This window comes from Ochotona princeps, chromosome 17 (genome assembly GCF_030435755.1).
Source record: "Ochotona princeps isolate mOchPri1 chromosome 17, mOchPri1.hap1, whole genome shotgun sequence".
Classification (NCBI taxonomy): Eukaryota; Metazoa; Chordata; class Mammalia; order Lagomorpha; family Ochotonidae; genus Ochotona; species Ochotona princeps.
Window position 1 is genome coordinate 3,748,416 of NC_080848.1, and position 15,356 is coordinate 3,763,771.

At 46.3% G+C, this 15,356-nt stretch overlaps 1 protein-coding gene across 1 annotated transcript in view; it reads left to right on the top strand.

The window, feature by feature from the left end:
* GRB2 (growth factor receptor bound protein 2) overlaps positions 1 to 15,356 on the top strand; it is a 65,992-nt gene that overhangs the window by 8,726 nt on the left and 41,910 nt on the right. The gene's annotated exons all lie outside the window — the stretch shown is intronic.

Sequence of the window (15,356 nt, forward strand, 5' to 3'; positions counted from 1 at the left end):
GGTTTTAATTTTCTTTAAAGAAACTTGAGAAATACTTGTCCTGTACTGAAAACCAGTTGCACAAAAGCAGCCTGTGACAGTTTAAAAGCTGCGTTAACAGTTCACAGCTTATTTTCAGCCTTGCTATTTGCACCAGAATTCACTCTCCACCTGGCACATGTTAATTACCCAGTTGACTGGAGCATTTGCCCTTTTTGGATATGTCATTTATTTTTACAGGGTGGATGTTATGTTATCAAAGCGTATTCTGTTTGACATTTTTTCTCCGGAGCGTTCATCTGATTGTTGGAATTCACCTCACCAACCAGTTGTGTAGCAGCCCTGAGTAAAATTGTTAGAATCTTGTCGAGAGGAAAATGAAAATGTAGAAGTACAGTCCTCTAGAGAGCGGCGTGCAGTCTGTTTTTAATGTGGACTGTTGGTAGTCACTGTTTTGACTTCCTTACCCAAGGCATGGGCTTCTTGTCTGAACTTACCCGCCTGGTTGATGTTGGAAAGGCCGTGCTGCCGAGCCCTCGAAGGGGAGGGAAGACAGCGTCGCGTGCTTCAGTTGAACGGTTTTTGTGTCACTCAGTTTTCTGAGGGAAGTCTCAGGTCACTTCTAAATTGTCAGAAGGAGAAAACTTCTGTAGGTTTAGAAAGATAGGGATATCTTGTCTTTTTGTAGCGAGCTAGAAGTCAGCAAAATTAGACAACTAAATTACTTTGTTGTATGGAGAGGATAGTTTGAGGTCACTGGAGGGCTCCGCTGTTTTCAGTAGCTAACCCATTTGTGATATGAAGTCTGGCTACTTAAGTATTGACATTTGTGTTATATACAAATGTGAGGCAAGTCTGGTTTTGTAAATACACATTTAAATTTCTCCATTAAACTTATCCTAGAAACTTGAACCTGCAAAATTGGTAGTTCATGTTTTTTCTTAAGTCTGTCCCGTGGAACTTTAGCACTAAAACAACAACGCTAAGCAAGGCCTGAGGTCTCTTTTTAAGAATTTTTAGAAAAGAGCTTTCCTGATGTGTGTCTCCGAAGTAATTAGCTTTTAAGCAAGTTAAAAACCCTTCTCACACCCCATAATCAGGGAAGATGCTGCTGCTGAACATTCCCTCAGAAATTAGTGTCTGGAAGAGAACGTGGATCAGAGGGCTCAGGTTTGCATTCAGATTTTCTTTGAGGGAAGAGAGAAAAATACATGAACTTGATTCTTTCCAGTCTGGGAGATGACTGGGGTATGAAGTCATGGTGCCATTACTGCTTTTGAACGGTGGCCATTAGCTGTTTGTTAGTAATCATGTGGCTTTACTCCAAAAAGAAAAAAAAGTGCCAGTACAGTAGTTGGCCTTTGTCTTCTAACTGTAACAGCTGAGCGAAGAGGCGGCACCTGCTTTGTCTTAAGAGCTGCTAATAAAAACAGCAGAATGGAGGAGCTTTCCTTATTTGATTTTTCTAGAAGTAAACTGGCTTCATCTGAGTGGCTTTGATTTGATTTGGTCACTCATTAGGCTGTTCCTTGTGAGCCGAAACATTTTGGTCAGAATAGCACTAGCTCACTTGACTGAGGTACGGAAAGAGGTGGGTACACAGGCATTGAATACATCCCATTTCAAGATAATGAGCTAGAAGGGCTGGACCCTGTGTCTCCAGCTCACAGCCCTGAAGATTACATCGTCCGCTATCTTGAGTTCCTGGTTAACGTTTAGTCACTGTGGACTCCTGTCCAACAGGTAGCTTCCTTGCTTCTGCGGTATTCTGTGCACACACTGACCTAATACTGCTCTGAGAAAAGGAGAAGATAAGATGTTTTACTGGAAATGTAAGAACAAGATAGAACTGAAGGCTTCTGCGCTGTGTCTGCGCTTGTTTCTTTCCCTCTGACGTAAGCTTACATTTTTCTTGAAGTAGGGCAGGGGAAGGTGCTGGGGTTTAAAAATGGAAGAAATTGCTCTTGTGTTGCAGGCCTCAGGCCTTGTAAGGCTGAAATGAACTGAACTTCCCTCCTGCTGTAGGGCAGGCTTGAGATACTCCCTGAGGTGCTGTGCTGACTCGGGCTGAGCAGTCTGCCCTGGAGCACAGAAAACCACCTGGGGTGGTTGTGTGCAGATGGGCAGGACCTGGCACCAGTGTGCATGTGCAGAGTGCTGTCCCGCAGTTCAGAGGCGCTGGCTGCTCGTTCTCGCTCCTGCTATAGAGCTGACTTCTTAGTTTCAGCAGCTCAAGGAGAGACCAGTCCTGCTTGAGTGTTACAGGTTTCTTCCATACTGTGGACACTCTGTATGCCAGTTTCCCTAACTCCTTGAAATAGATCTTGGGGAAAAAAAAAAAAGAAATAGGTCTTGGATTCATACGTACATCTTTGAAGCATCTTCCTGTGTCATGATGTTGGGCTGTGCCAGCGTCAGCTACAGTGTCACCCGAAACAGTCCCTGGGATGGCTGCTTTAAGAAGGAGAAGATAGACTTCTCGCTTCAAGAGCTCTAAAGTCAAATAGGAGAAGTGAGATGACTGTGTGAAATGATATAAAGCAGGATGTCACATTATGTAATTTTCAGAGCAGGAAAAGACTTCCTTTTAATTTTTTTTTTTTTTAATTTACTTGAAAGGCAGACTCAGAAGTCTTGCATCCATTGGTTACTATGATGTCTTCAACAGCCTGGGCTGGGCCAGGCCAGAGCCAAGAGCCCAGAATGCTACACATGCCTGTGTGGATGTCAGGTCCAAGTACAGGAACCCTCATCTGCTGTCTGCCTGGGACAGCTGAGCTGGAACCCAAACCAGGAACTCTGGGTCGGAGTGCAGGAGTCCTCAGAAGCAGCTTAGCCTGCGGCGGCACAGTGCCCATCTTTGGGAGAAGACATTTTAACTTAGACTTTCATTTATGGGGAAGCTGGTTCAAGATGAGATACACAACTGTTCATTTGCACTAAAGACAGCGTTTGATAGAGTGTTAGAGTTGCACACATTCCATAACGTTCAGAAAAGGAAGGCACTGTTTCAGAGCTGACATCTGAAAAGGTGTGTACAAGAGCTGGGGCTTGAACAGAAGCTCATGACAGGAACATGCTGGTGCTGGATGAAGGAGGATGTTTCAGGAGGAGGGTTGTGTTTGTGATGTAACAGTGGGAAATAGGGTGGAATTGGAGGTAGATAAGAAAAACCAGTAAGACTTTGATCTGGTCCTTCCCTGCTGGAAAACCTGGTGTCCCGAGCCTAGATTAGAAATGGCAGAGGAGAGTAGTTGGAGAGATGCCAGAAGGCAAAGTGGATGCAGTTTCTGCCTGTGTCCTGTGTGACTGAGAAAACCCATCGTGGAGCTCCAGAGCTGAGCTTGAATTTCCTTGGCTACGGTTTTTGCTCTAACGGCTGTTAAGTTCTGAGTAATAGTCGTGATTCTCAGTTTGGTTGTTGAAAACCAAGAGGATGTTTTGGTTTTGTTCATTGAAGTCCTTGTATCAGTATACTTCATAGAAGCATTTTTGTGGCCTGTTAAGAATTCTTACCAATCTTCTATATTAAACTAAAATATTGTATTTACTCTTTAGGAATAAAGAAAGTAGGGCTGGTGTTGAATAGCAGGTTAAAACCTCGGCCTGCGATGCCAACATCCCATTTGGGCACCTGTTCCTGGGAAAACAGCAGAGGGTGGCCCCTGTCTTTGGGCCCAGGCATCCTCAGGGGAGACCCAGAGATGCTCTTGGCTTCTGTCTCCTGGCTTCGGTGCGGCCCAGCCCTGGCCACTGAGGCCGTTTGGGGAATGGACCAGCAAATGGAAGATTTCTCTTTCTCTCAAATGCATAAGATGTTTTTTAAAAAAGAATTAAAGACAGTTTTATTTGTGTTTTCTGAAAGCATATGTTACTGTATTTGTTTTGTCAGCTGAATGGACTGGTTCCAGCAGTGCATTTTGTTTAAGATTTTTGTTTGGAAAACACTAAGGAGGAGAGGGAGAGTGCTTCCTTCCACTGATTGACACTCCTGTGGTGGCAGCAACCAGGACTGGATAAGGCTGAAGCCAGGAGGGCATGAGTGGCAGGAACCCAAGTACTCCGACCATCTTGCTGCTTTCCCTGGCGTGTTAGCAGGGAGCTGGACTGGAAGTAGATGTGAAACAAATGGGACTGAAGCAGCATTCCAGGATGAGCTGCCGGCTTTGCAGGCTGTGACTTAACCCACTGTGTCCCAGTGCCCAGTGCTCCAGGAGGAGCCCTACCACACCCTGTCTGCAATAAGTGGATTTCCTTAGTTGGAGGGGAAACTAGGGGACAAATAAAATAGTCATGAGATCAACACAGAATGTCTGCAGTTGTGTGGAGAAAGGCTTAAATGGATCCCCTTTTAATAAATAACAGTGTAACAAGCGTAGTGTTTCATCTGCTCTTGCAGTAAGCTAGGTGTTTGCTTGCATTCTTTCTGAATTCTGACAGCAGTGGAGGAAAGCTAGGTGGTACTGTCTCCATTTTACTGATAAGGTTTAGATTACATAATTTGCCAGGTTCATAAATGTAGGCTGGTTTGAGTTCTGATGTTATGGGCTTCCTCACTCCCTTTCAGGGATCTCCCACTAGGGGAAAGTTGCTGTCCCTTGTTCTTGGCCTTGCACATAGGCATAGACTTCCTCCTGAGTGGTCCCCCACAGGACTGTTCTTCAGCGATTAGTGTTCTTTTTTTGCTCTTTTTCTATTACAAAGAGCACATGTATGTATCAGTTTAGTTAAAGTCATAGCTATGTTCAGCTAGGTAGCATTTTGCAGGATACTCCAGGAAGTTAAAGTGTTCTGCATGGCATTATTTTGTTTCCTTAATGACTGAAGCTTAATCTGATTGTGTTTTAGGCTAATGTTCACTCTGTGTCATAAAACGTTGAGATGTTTTCAAAAGTAACTCAGAAATGAGTTTGAGGAAAACTTTGATGTTTCTGGCAGATAGTGCCTTAGAGTGAACTGTGGGAGGTTGTCATGGTAATATGGCCGGCGTGGTCTCCAGGCTAGAGCTGCTGTTGTCAGCTGCCGTCCTGGGCAGCGGCTGTGATGCTTCTTTGCTGTAGGTCTCCAGCCTACAGTGTGGAAATGGCAACACTGCTCTCCCTCCCTAAGGTGGTAGTAAGGGTTAGAAGAGCTCCTGTAGTGTGTGCTTTGGAAGCAGTAAGAGCCCGAAGTCCTCAGTAACTTGTAGCTGCTGTTTCATGAACGTTATTCAGGTGCACAACTTGATAAGAGACTGCCAATCCAACCCTCACTTGAGGGGATTGCTGCTTACAGGACTATGTAATCTGCTGTGCCAGGCCTGTCCCAGAGCTCAGCCTAATGCATAGTATTGATGGAGGACCGTCCGGAAGAACGGTTGTTTCATCTGCAGCCTCTCAGGAATGTGCTGGGAAGGAAAAGGAGACATGCGCATCTCCCTGGTGTTCGCTCTAAGATTCATTTTATCTGCTTGAGAGGCAGAGTTACTGAGAGGGAGGGAGGGACGGAGGGGTGCAGTGTCTTGTGTCCTGTTGAGACCTGTATTTGGTAGATTTTGTTTGGAGATTTGTGATTATGCTGTGGACTAACAGTAAAAAAAAACAACAACTAGAAAAACAAATAAAAAACTGGAAAAACATTAGTATATTAGGAAAAATAGCCTTGGGAACATCTCCTCATAGTAGTTAGTGTGCTGTCTTACCGGAGTGCCCAGGAAGGAGCCTTGGGGAGCATGCTAGCTGGATTCAGTGTTGAGGGAGAGGTGTGTCCCCCAAGCAGCTCTTTGGGGTCTTGGATTCCCTGCATCATTCTTCAGTCCTTTTGCTTCTTCACATTGCAGGGGAGCCTAGAGCCCTCATCTTGGACCCACTTTTTTTTTTTTTAAGATGTATTTATTTTGATTGCAAAGTCAGATATACAGAAAGGAAGAGAGACAGAGAAGATCTTCCATCTGCTGATTCACTCCCCAAGTGACTGCAATGGCTGGTGCTGTGCCGATCCAAAACCAGGGGCCAGGAACTTCCTCCAGGTCTCCCAAGGGTGCAGGGTCCCAAAGCTTTGGGCTGTCCTCGACTGCTTTCTCAGGCCACAGGCAGGGAGCTGGATGGGAAGTGGAGCTGCCTGATTTGAACTGTTGCCCATATTGGATCCAGGCGCGTTCAAGGCGAGGACTTTAGCTGTTAGGCCACGCCGCCGGGACCTCATTGTGTATATGCTTTTTTTTTTATTATTATTTTTAATTCGTTAATTACATTGTATTATGTGACACAGTTTCATAGGTACTTGGATTCTCCCCACGTGTATATGCTTTTATAATGTCCTACTTGTGAATTTATACTGTAGCATATTACTATTTTCTTTATTAGTTTTACTAATTATATTTAGTGGTTGTATAGTACATCAAGTTACTGTTCTATAACTGACTTCACTGTTTCCTTCTTGCAGGGTATTTTGCTTGTTTATATTAAGTTAGTTTATAATCTCAAGGGAGGCTTTTGGTAAGTTTGTTTCCTTGCCCAAGAGTTGAAGAACTTGAGGTAAAGATAAATGAGAATGGCCCATAATCCCTAGCCAGAATGCATATGAATAACACAACCGATGTCTGCCTCATTTTCTGGTCTTGCTTAGCAATAGAATATTATTTCAGAGTTGGGTCATGGTGTCTTTTTTTTTTTTTTTAAAGATTTATTCATTTTTATTACAGCCAGATATACACAGAGGAGGAGAGACAGAGAGGAAGATCTTCCATCCAATGATTCACTCCCCAAGTGAGCCACAACGGGCCGGTGCGCGCCGATCCGAAGCCAGGAACCAGGAACCTCCTCCGGGTCTCCCACGCGGGTGCAGGGTCCCAATGCATTGGGCTGTCCTCAACTGCTTTCCCAGGCCACAAGCAGGGAGCTGGATGGGAAGTGGAGCTGCTGGGATTAGAACCGGCGCCCATATGGGATCCCGGGGCTTTCAAGGCGAGGACTTTAGCCGCTAGGCCATGCCGCCGGGCCCAAAGGGTCATGGTGTCTTAGGACTGTGGGAGTCAGGTGTGTGAAATGATTCAACATGCTCGGTGTCCAAGGTGCTTAGCGTGGTTTTTGTGATGCACGTTTTACTTCATCCGTTCTTTCAGGTGGTTAATTTTTTTTATAGCTGTGTTATATAAAATTTATTTAATTCTGATAACAGAGAAATTTGACATGTGCTCATAGATTTACAATAGTTTTAACTGAATTTTACTTCTTAAAAAACATTCTTTGAAAGGCCAAGAGAGAGAGAGAGAGAGACTGATGTTAATTTTCTATTTTACTTTCCCATTGCTGGACCAGTCTAACATGAGGTGCTGGGTACTCCATTTGGGACTCCTGTGGGTAGTGGACACCTGCTGCTTTTCAGGCACATGAGCAGAGGGTTGGGCTGCAAGTGTGGAGTAGTGCAGACTGGATCAAGCATCCCAAGTGACAGCGTTAACCCAGTGCACCCCAGTGCCTGGCCCATAGTTTTACTGCTTTAAGTGAATCTCTCTTAAAAGGAGATATCTCAATTTGTGCCTGGGAAAAGACAAAAAGACAAGACAAACTGGCTTGCTGCCTTTTTTTTTTTTAAAGATTTATTTATTTTTGGACCTGGCACGGTGGCCTAGTGGCTAAAGTCCTAACTTTGCACATGCCGGGATCCCATATAGGTACCAGTTCTAATCCCGGCTGCTCCACTTCCATTCCAGCTCTTTGCTTATGGCTTGGGAAAAAGTCAAGAATGGCCCAAAGCCTTGGAACCCTGCACTTTCTGTCTCTCCTCTCTCTCGATTTATCTGACTTTCCAATAAAAATAAATCTTAAGAAAACGAAAATTTATCTTTGTTGGAAATGCAGACATACTGAGGAAGGGAGGAAGATCTTCCATCCACTGGTTTACTCCCCAAGTGGCTGCAATGGCCAGAGCTGAGCCAATCTGGAGCCAGGAGCTCTTCGGGTCTCCTACGCAGGTGCAGGGTCCCAAGGCTTTGGGCCGTCCTCGACTGCTTTCCCAGGCCACAAGCAGGGAGCTGGAATGAAAGTGGAGCAGCTGGGATTAGAACTGTTGCCCATATGGGATCCCAGACATGAAAGGTGAGCACTTCTACTGTACCAGACCCAAACCAACTCTTGTTTAGTGAAGGATACATAGACTTAGCCTTAAACGCTGGGGGTTCTGCTAAGAACTTTAGGGAAGAAAAGAAGGTAGAGAGATGTCCTTGCTTGCAGGTACTCACAGGTGTGTTTCTGGATGTGGAATAATGGAGTGCTCCTTCTGCAGTGTGGATTTGTATGATGCATGTTTTTTATGAGCTTATGTTTTATAACCAATAAAAACCAAAAGGACTGCAGTAGTTTTCAGATATCAACTTAGAAGTCACCATTTAAGGAGAGAGAAAAATCCAGTGTGCCTCACTTCCTGGAGGAAACTTGTTTCACATGAAGACTTGGTGCAAGCACAATCCACACTGTCTAGGATTGATGTCCATGTGGCATATAGAATATACGATCAAACAAAAATATGGTCGACTCTTTATGAATAGATTGACCTTGAAACGTCTTTCAGGCCAGCCACGGTAGCCTAGTGGCTAAATCATCACTTTGCACACATTTGAATCCCACATGGGCGCCAGTTCATGTCCTGGCTGCTCCACTTCCCTTCCAGCTTCCTGTTTGTGTCCTGGGAAAGCAGTAGAGAACAGCCCAAATCCTTGGAACCTTGCAACCATGTGGGAAACCTGGCTTTGGATTGGCTCCACTCTGGCCATTGCGGCCACGTGGGGAGTGAATCAGTGGACAGAAGATCTTTGTCTCTGCCTCTCCTGTGTAAATTTGCCTTTCCAGTAAAAAAAATAATTAAATAAAACGGATTTTTGAGAGAAAAAAAAAACTAAAAACCTAACTTTCAGGGACAGGCAGGGTGGCTCAACAGGCTAACCTTTTCCACCAAGCAGCAGCATCCCAAATGGGTGCCAGTCCGTGTCCCAGCTGCCCCACTTCCTGTCCAGTTCCCTGCCTGTTGCTTGGGAAAGCAGCGGAGGATGACCCAAAGCCTTGGGACCCTGCAAAAACGTGGGAGACTTGAAGGAAGTTTCTTGCTCCTGGCTTCAGATTGTCTCAGTTCCAACTCGTGTCTACTTGAGAAATTGATTAGTGGATGGAAAATCTGCCCCAATCAGCTGGTGGTTGCAGTTGCTGGGTTGGTTCTGTTTTCAGACCTGACTTGCACTGGAACCAATGGGTGTTGCAGTTCTGCCCAACCTGGTTCTGCCCAGCACATACTCGGACCTCACATCAACTAGTGGGAGCTGCAGCCTAGTTGGAGCGACCCACAATAACCCCCACTAGGCGCGCCCCCTACCCTGGTTTGCCAGTATGTATAGCAGACTAATCCAGTCTGTCCCACATCCCATTGGGCTCTTGTACTTGTCAATGGGTATTAAAGCTTAGTTCCATCTAACCAGCTCAACTATCCAGCCCTCATGGATGTTGTTGAGTGCCTCTCTGTCTAGCCACCCCAGCCTCTGTCCTAGTTTTCATGCCCTCCCGCGGGAGTAGTAACCAAAGAGGGAGGAACCCACTATTTCCCTCCCAGGTCTCCCTCAATCCCGGTTTATGCACTCTTCGGGTGGTTCTGTGGTTTGACTTGACAGAATTAGTCCCCAGTGCCAGTTTCTGCCAGCTGATGCTGTGGCTAAGCCCAAACAACCCTCACCCACTGTAATTTATGCTTGCACCAGCAGAAATAATCCTCCCAGCCTGGCTTTTCCCTGATCTAGTCCACATGCGGTACACAGGTGTTGTAGCCCTGCTTAGTCTAGTCTGTCCCCATCCCAGCCCACACTCTCCAGTGGGAGTAGCTGTTCGGCGAGGGGACCAGCCCCTTAATTCCCCCTGCCAGCTCTGAAACTTGGGTTGTTTTTGACTTCCTGGGTGTATTAGCAGGAAGCCGGCTTGAAAATGCAGAGCAGGGCTTGGTGCGGTATCCTCATGGTTGAGGTTCTTACCTTGCACGTGTTGGGATCCTTATGGGCGCTGTTTCTAATCCCGGTGGCCCCACTTCCCATCCAGGTCCCTGCTTGTGGCCTGGTCTCCCTGCACCTGCTTGGGAGACCAGGAGAAAGTTCCTGGCTCCTGGCTTCAAATCGGCTCAGCTCTGGCTGTTGCGTCCACTTGGGGATTGAATCAGCAGATGAAAGGTCTTCCTGTCTCTACTCTGTCAGCCTGCCTTTCCAACTAAAAAAGAAAAATTGCAGAATAACCAGGACTAGTCATCTCAGAATGGGATGTTGGGTATCCCAGTTAGTGGCTTAACCTGATGTGCCACAATGCCCACTCCATTTCGACAGGTTCTTAGGCTAGGCCAGATGATGCCAGCAGCACATCACTCAACCCCATATGGGTGGTAGGGACCTAAGTACATGATTAACTCCCAGGGTTTGCTTTAGTACGAAGCTGGGCTGGAGCCCAGGCACTGACTTGGTCAGGTCTTCTAGCTAGTGCTCCCTCCCAGACAGGGATTCCTGTTCCCCTTTCCCTGAGCTGAGATTTCTAAAAATTTTTTATTTTCTAATGTTTTTAGATTATTAAAAACTGCAGAACCAGCACCATCAACTTCCTTTCCTTATACTAAGTTTTCTTTATTATTAACATCTGTATCAGCATAATGCATTTGTTGGAGTTAATGAACCAAGATGAATATATAGTTTCTTTGGAGTTCCTCAGTCTTTTCTGAAGTTGTAGGGCTATGACAGCTGAGCATAGATTTAAAATATATCTGTATATACTTTTTTTTAAAAGATTTATTTATTTTATTACAAAGTCAGATATACAGAGAGGAGGAGAGACAGACAGAAAGGAGGATCTTCCGTCCGATGATTCACTCCCCAAGTGAGCCACAACGGGCCGGTGCGCGCCGATCCGAAGCCGGGAACCTGGAACCTGCTCCGGGTCTCCCACGCGGGTGCAGGGTCCCAATGTATTGGGCCGTCCTTGACTGCTTTCCCAGGCCACAAGCAGGAAGCTGGATGGGAAGTGGAGCTGCCGGGATTAGAACCAGCGCCCATATGGGATCCCGGGGCTTTCAAGGCGAGGACTTTAGCCGCTAGGCCATGCCGCCGGGCCCTATCTATATATACTTTAATTTCAGCATTTGTTCTTGTAGCTCTTGAAGAGACCCTATTAGTGACAGCTTGCTTGCTTGTTTTTCCGGAAAGCCCTTACGTCTGTATATATAGCTAAAAGCTTATGCACCTGTGTAAGGTGTTCCTTCTTGGGGTACCCAAGTCTGCCTGACACCAGCTTCCCGTATGGTTTGAGTCCCAGCTGCTCCACCTCTGATCCAGCTTCTTGCTAATGTTCCTGGGAAAGCAGTTGAAGACGGCCCAAGTGCTTGGACCATGCACCCACATGGGAGACCTGAAAGTAGCTCCAAGCTTTTTCCTGGGCATTACAGAGTTCCGTCTCTTCTCCTCTCTCTGTAACTCATTCAAATAGGGGAAAAAAAATTCTTGTAGTTATTTCTTGAGTAATGTATTTCTTGTGTTAAGTTTGGATCACCAGGTATTTTAGCCTCCATGCACACTGCATGATTTACGTAGGACTCTAAACTGGTGTTCATTCTGTAGGCGTTAATAGTGCATAGGCCATTTATATAAGTTAAAAATTTTAAATCCTCACGTGTGTTGGCTGTACTTCAAGTTCTGTCCCTCAAGTGACTGGTGACAGTGCAGATGTAGGATATTGGCATCTTTGTGAAAGATTTTCCTGCGTGGCCTTGTTGCGGAATGTCACTAACTGAAGAAGTATGTTTGGGTTTCATGTCTTAACCTTCCACAGCTGCCTCTGGTACTTCCTTGGTGGTTGGGAGCTGAGTTCCACAGGCAGGGTCAGGGTGAGAGTGGGAGGGTAGCGTGCTGCTGTTCAGCACCGGTACAGTTGAGGTGTGTGTTCCCAGCAGCCCCTTGCTGTCTGTCCTACCTGCTACCCTGTAAGTGTTGTCATCCCAAAGCCCATTTCTTCACAGCACAGCCTCCCTTCCCCTTTAGCCTGTGGAGAGGCAGCTCCTCAGCTGTTGTTCCTAATATTGCTTGTTTACCAGGAAAATGAATGGAACGATCCAGAGAAACTGTTGCAGAATCAGTCAGGGGTGGGGGCGAGGTGCTGGGCTGCCGCTTCTAATTTGGGTGCCTTGTGTCACTGGATGTGTAATGTGGTTGTGAGCTAAATGTGCAGACTGCAGCATCTGAAGCACTTCCAGAGAGCAGAGACAGCATTTCTTTGAATTCAGCAAAACCATAATTATTGTGTTTTCAAAATTCTTACTCAAATCATCTCAGGCCAAATCTCAACCCTCATTGAAGCCATTTTGATTCTTTGTGTTGACTTGTACCAAATTTTGCACAATTTGATATCTTCACAAGAGAAGTTTTACACTGTTGTTGATCAACATGTTTTTCAGTTATGTCGGGAATAATGGGAAAGGTTATCTGGAGTGGCTATATGTTAATAAAACTTGGTTCGTTTGTAGTTGGTCCTTGGTTTCCCATAAGTGAATGTTTCGGCATTTCCCCTCTTGTGCAGTTTCTCCAGGAGCGGAAAACACCAGACTGATGGAGCATACTTCACAGTGTGAGCACGGTGAAGCCTGGGATTCCCTTCACCACGTCCTGCCCGCCCTCACTGCATCCAGCTGGGCTAGTGGGAAGGCTTCCCGCATGCGCCTGTCTGCCCTCCAGGTGTTGGTGTGGGCCTCTTGCTGCACTGTATTGTTTCCCCAGGTTCGAGCACATTCTCTATCTGAGTGTCTTGCACACATGCCTAGCAACAGGGTAGTATAATGTGTTGGAGGGAAGCTGTAGGAGCCCACAGCTGTGCATCCTACTCAATGGGCTTGTAGACTGTATCTGTGTCACCCCGTCATCTTCTGTCTGCATCCAGGCTTGGCTCGTTGGTTGCCAGGACTGATTCCCTTTACAGAGGCAAGGGCTAGAAATAGGAACACTTGGAATTTTCTTACCACATTGAATAGATTTCTTAACTATTTTTGAATTCTTTAAAAAAAAAAAGATTTGTTCATTTGAAATGCAAAGTGATAGATTGTGATTTTGAGCGCCCGGCGGCGTGGCCTAGTGGCTAAAGTCCTCGCCTTGAAAGCCCCGGGATCCCATATGGTCGCCGGTTCTAATCCCGGCAGCTCCACTTCCCATCCAGCTCCCTGCCTGTGGCCTGGGAAAGTAGTCAAGGACAGCCCAAAGCCTTGGGACTCTGCACCCACATGGGAGACCTGGAAGAGGCTCTGGGCTCCTGGCTTCGGACTGGCTAATCTCCAGCAGTTGCAGCCACTTCGGAGTGAACTATTGGACCAAAGATCTTCTTTGTCTTTCCTCCTCTGTATATCTGACTTTCCAATTAAAAAAAATTAACAAATTAAAACAACAACACTGAACTCAAAATCAAAATCCTTTTTTTTTTTAAGATTTATTTTTATTACAAAGTCAGATATACAGAGAAGAGGAGAGACAGAGAGGAAGATCTTCCGTCCGATGATTCACTCCCCAAGTGAGCCACAACGGGCCGGTGCGCGCCGATCCGAAGCCGGGAACCAGGAACCTCTTCCAGGTCTCCCACGCGGGTGCAGGGTCCCAATGCATTGGGCTGTCCTCAACTGCTTTCCCAGGCCACAAGCAGGGAGCTGGATGGGAAGTGGGGCCCATATGGGACCCTGCGCATGCAGAACGAGGACTTTAGCCACTAGACCACCACGCCAGACCTGAGTTCCAGTGTTTTTAAAGCCAGTACCTGGGTCTGGCGTAGTGGCTTTGCGACTAAGGTCTTCACCTTGTATGCGCTGGGATCCCATATGGGCGCCAGTTCTAATCCTGGCAGCCTCACTTCCCATCCAGCTTTCTGCTTGTGGTGTGGGAAAACAGTAGAGGACAGTCCAACAGCCTTGGCACCCTGCACCTGTGTGGGGACCCAGAAGAAGCTCCTGGCTTCAGATTGGCTCAGCTCTGGCCATTGTGGCCACATGGGGAGTGAATCGGCAGATGAAAGATTTTCCCCTCCTTTCTCTTCATTTCTGTATATCTGACTTTGCAATAAAAATTTTAAAAATCTTTAAAAAAATACAATAAAAAAAGCCATTACTAGATCATTGTAATGATGTTCTGGGATATTATATCCAAATCATAGCAGGATTTTATATCAGCAGAGAATTCAAATATAGATGAAAGATGTCACCGTATGCCTGGATTCAAGTCCCAGTTCTGCTTATCCCAGCTTCCTGCTAACAATTGTGCTGGGAGGCCGCAGGGTCCCTCCCTCTCACCTGGCTCTCTGGCTCGCGCTGGTGCAGGCCCGGGGACAGCTCACTGCATGTACGCAGTGACTGGGATCAGTGCTCCGGGCATGAAGATGGACCTGGCCTGGCACCCACCAGCAGCCAATATTGGCTGCTGGAAGTTTTAACCTCCAGGACCCAAGGTCGCCCCTTCCCCAAGCTCATCCACTACACATTGATGGTGGCGGGTGGGACCCGGACCTGCTCTGGCTCGCCCTGTCACGGGTGGGTGTTGGGGAATAAAGCAGCAGATGGAAGTTGTCTCTGCCTTTGTTTCCCTCTGGCTTTTTGCCTTTCAATTGAAAAATAAATATTTAGTACACTTTTTTCCCCCAAGAAAGAAATGATAGGTGATTCTAAACACATTGGCTTTTTTGCCTGAATTTGTCCTCATTTCTTGTACACCTGAAGGATAAAGAAACTACTCAGTCCTGTGAGTAGTTTGGAACAGCCCTGTTGATTTGACTTCATTTGTGTGGTTTGCACACCTCAGAGCTTAGAGAAGGCACTGTGGAGGAGCTTTCCGGTGGTCTAGGTGCTGGGGAGGAGTCTTCTTATCAGATGTTCTTTCTTGAGTTTACTTTGCTGCTAAAAGTGAGATGGATTGAATGGGAAAATTGCTGCTTGTTTTTCAAGCTTTGCCAGAACACTTGGTTGAAGGAACAGCTGTATGAACTCTTATTTGTGTTCCTGCATTTTTAGGGATGCTTTCAGGCCTCTTATTAGCACAACTAGGACTAGCTGGCACGCTTTGTGGTGCCAAACATAGCTGTAACCAATCTGGAATATGTCCAAACCAAGCGAGATACTGAAATCCAGAAAAACGTGGCTTGGAGTCTCACAGATACAAGGCAGTGTTCTCGTGTGTAGGAATGCAGGCAGTCTGACAGGCCCCGTAAGGCTCCTTCTGGAGCTGATGGGTCACTTCTTTCAAGCCCTAAGTTTTAGACAAGCAGATGCTAACAGCTTGTCAGAGTAAAGCGTCTCTTGGAATGTGCAGATACCGGTAATGAACTTTGCAGCTTGAATGTGGCCATCAATGCCGTATGTTG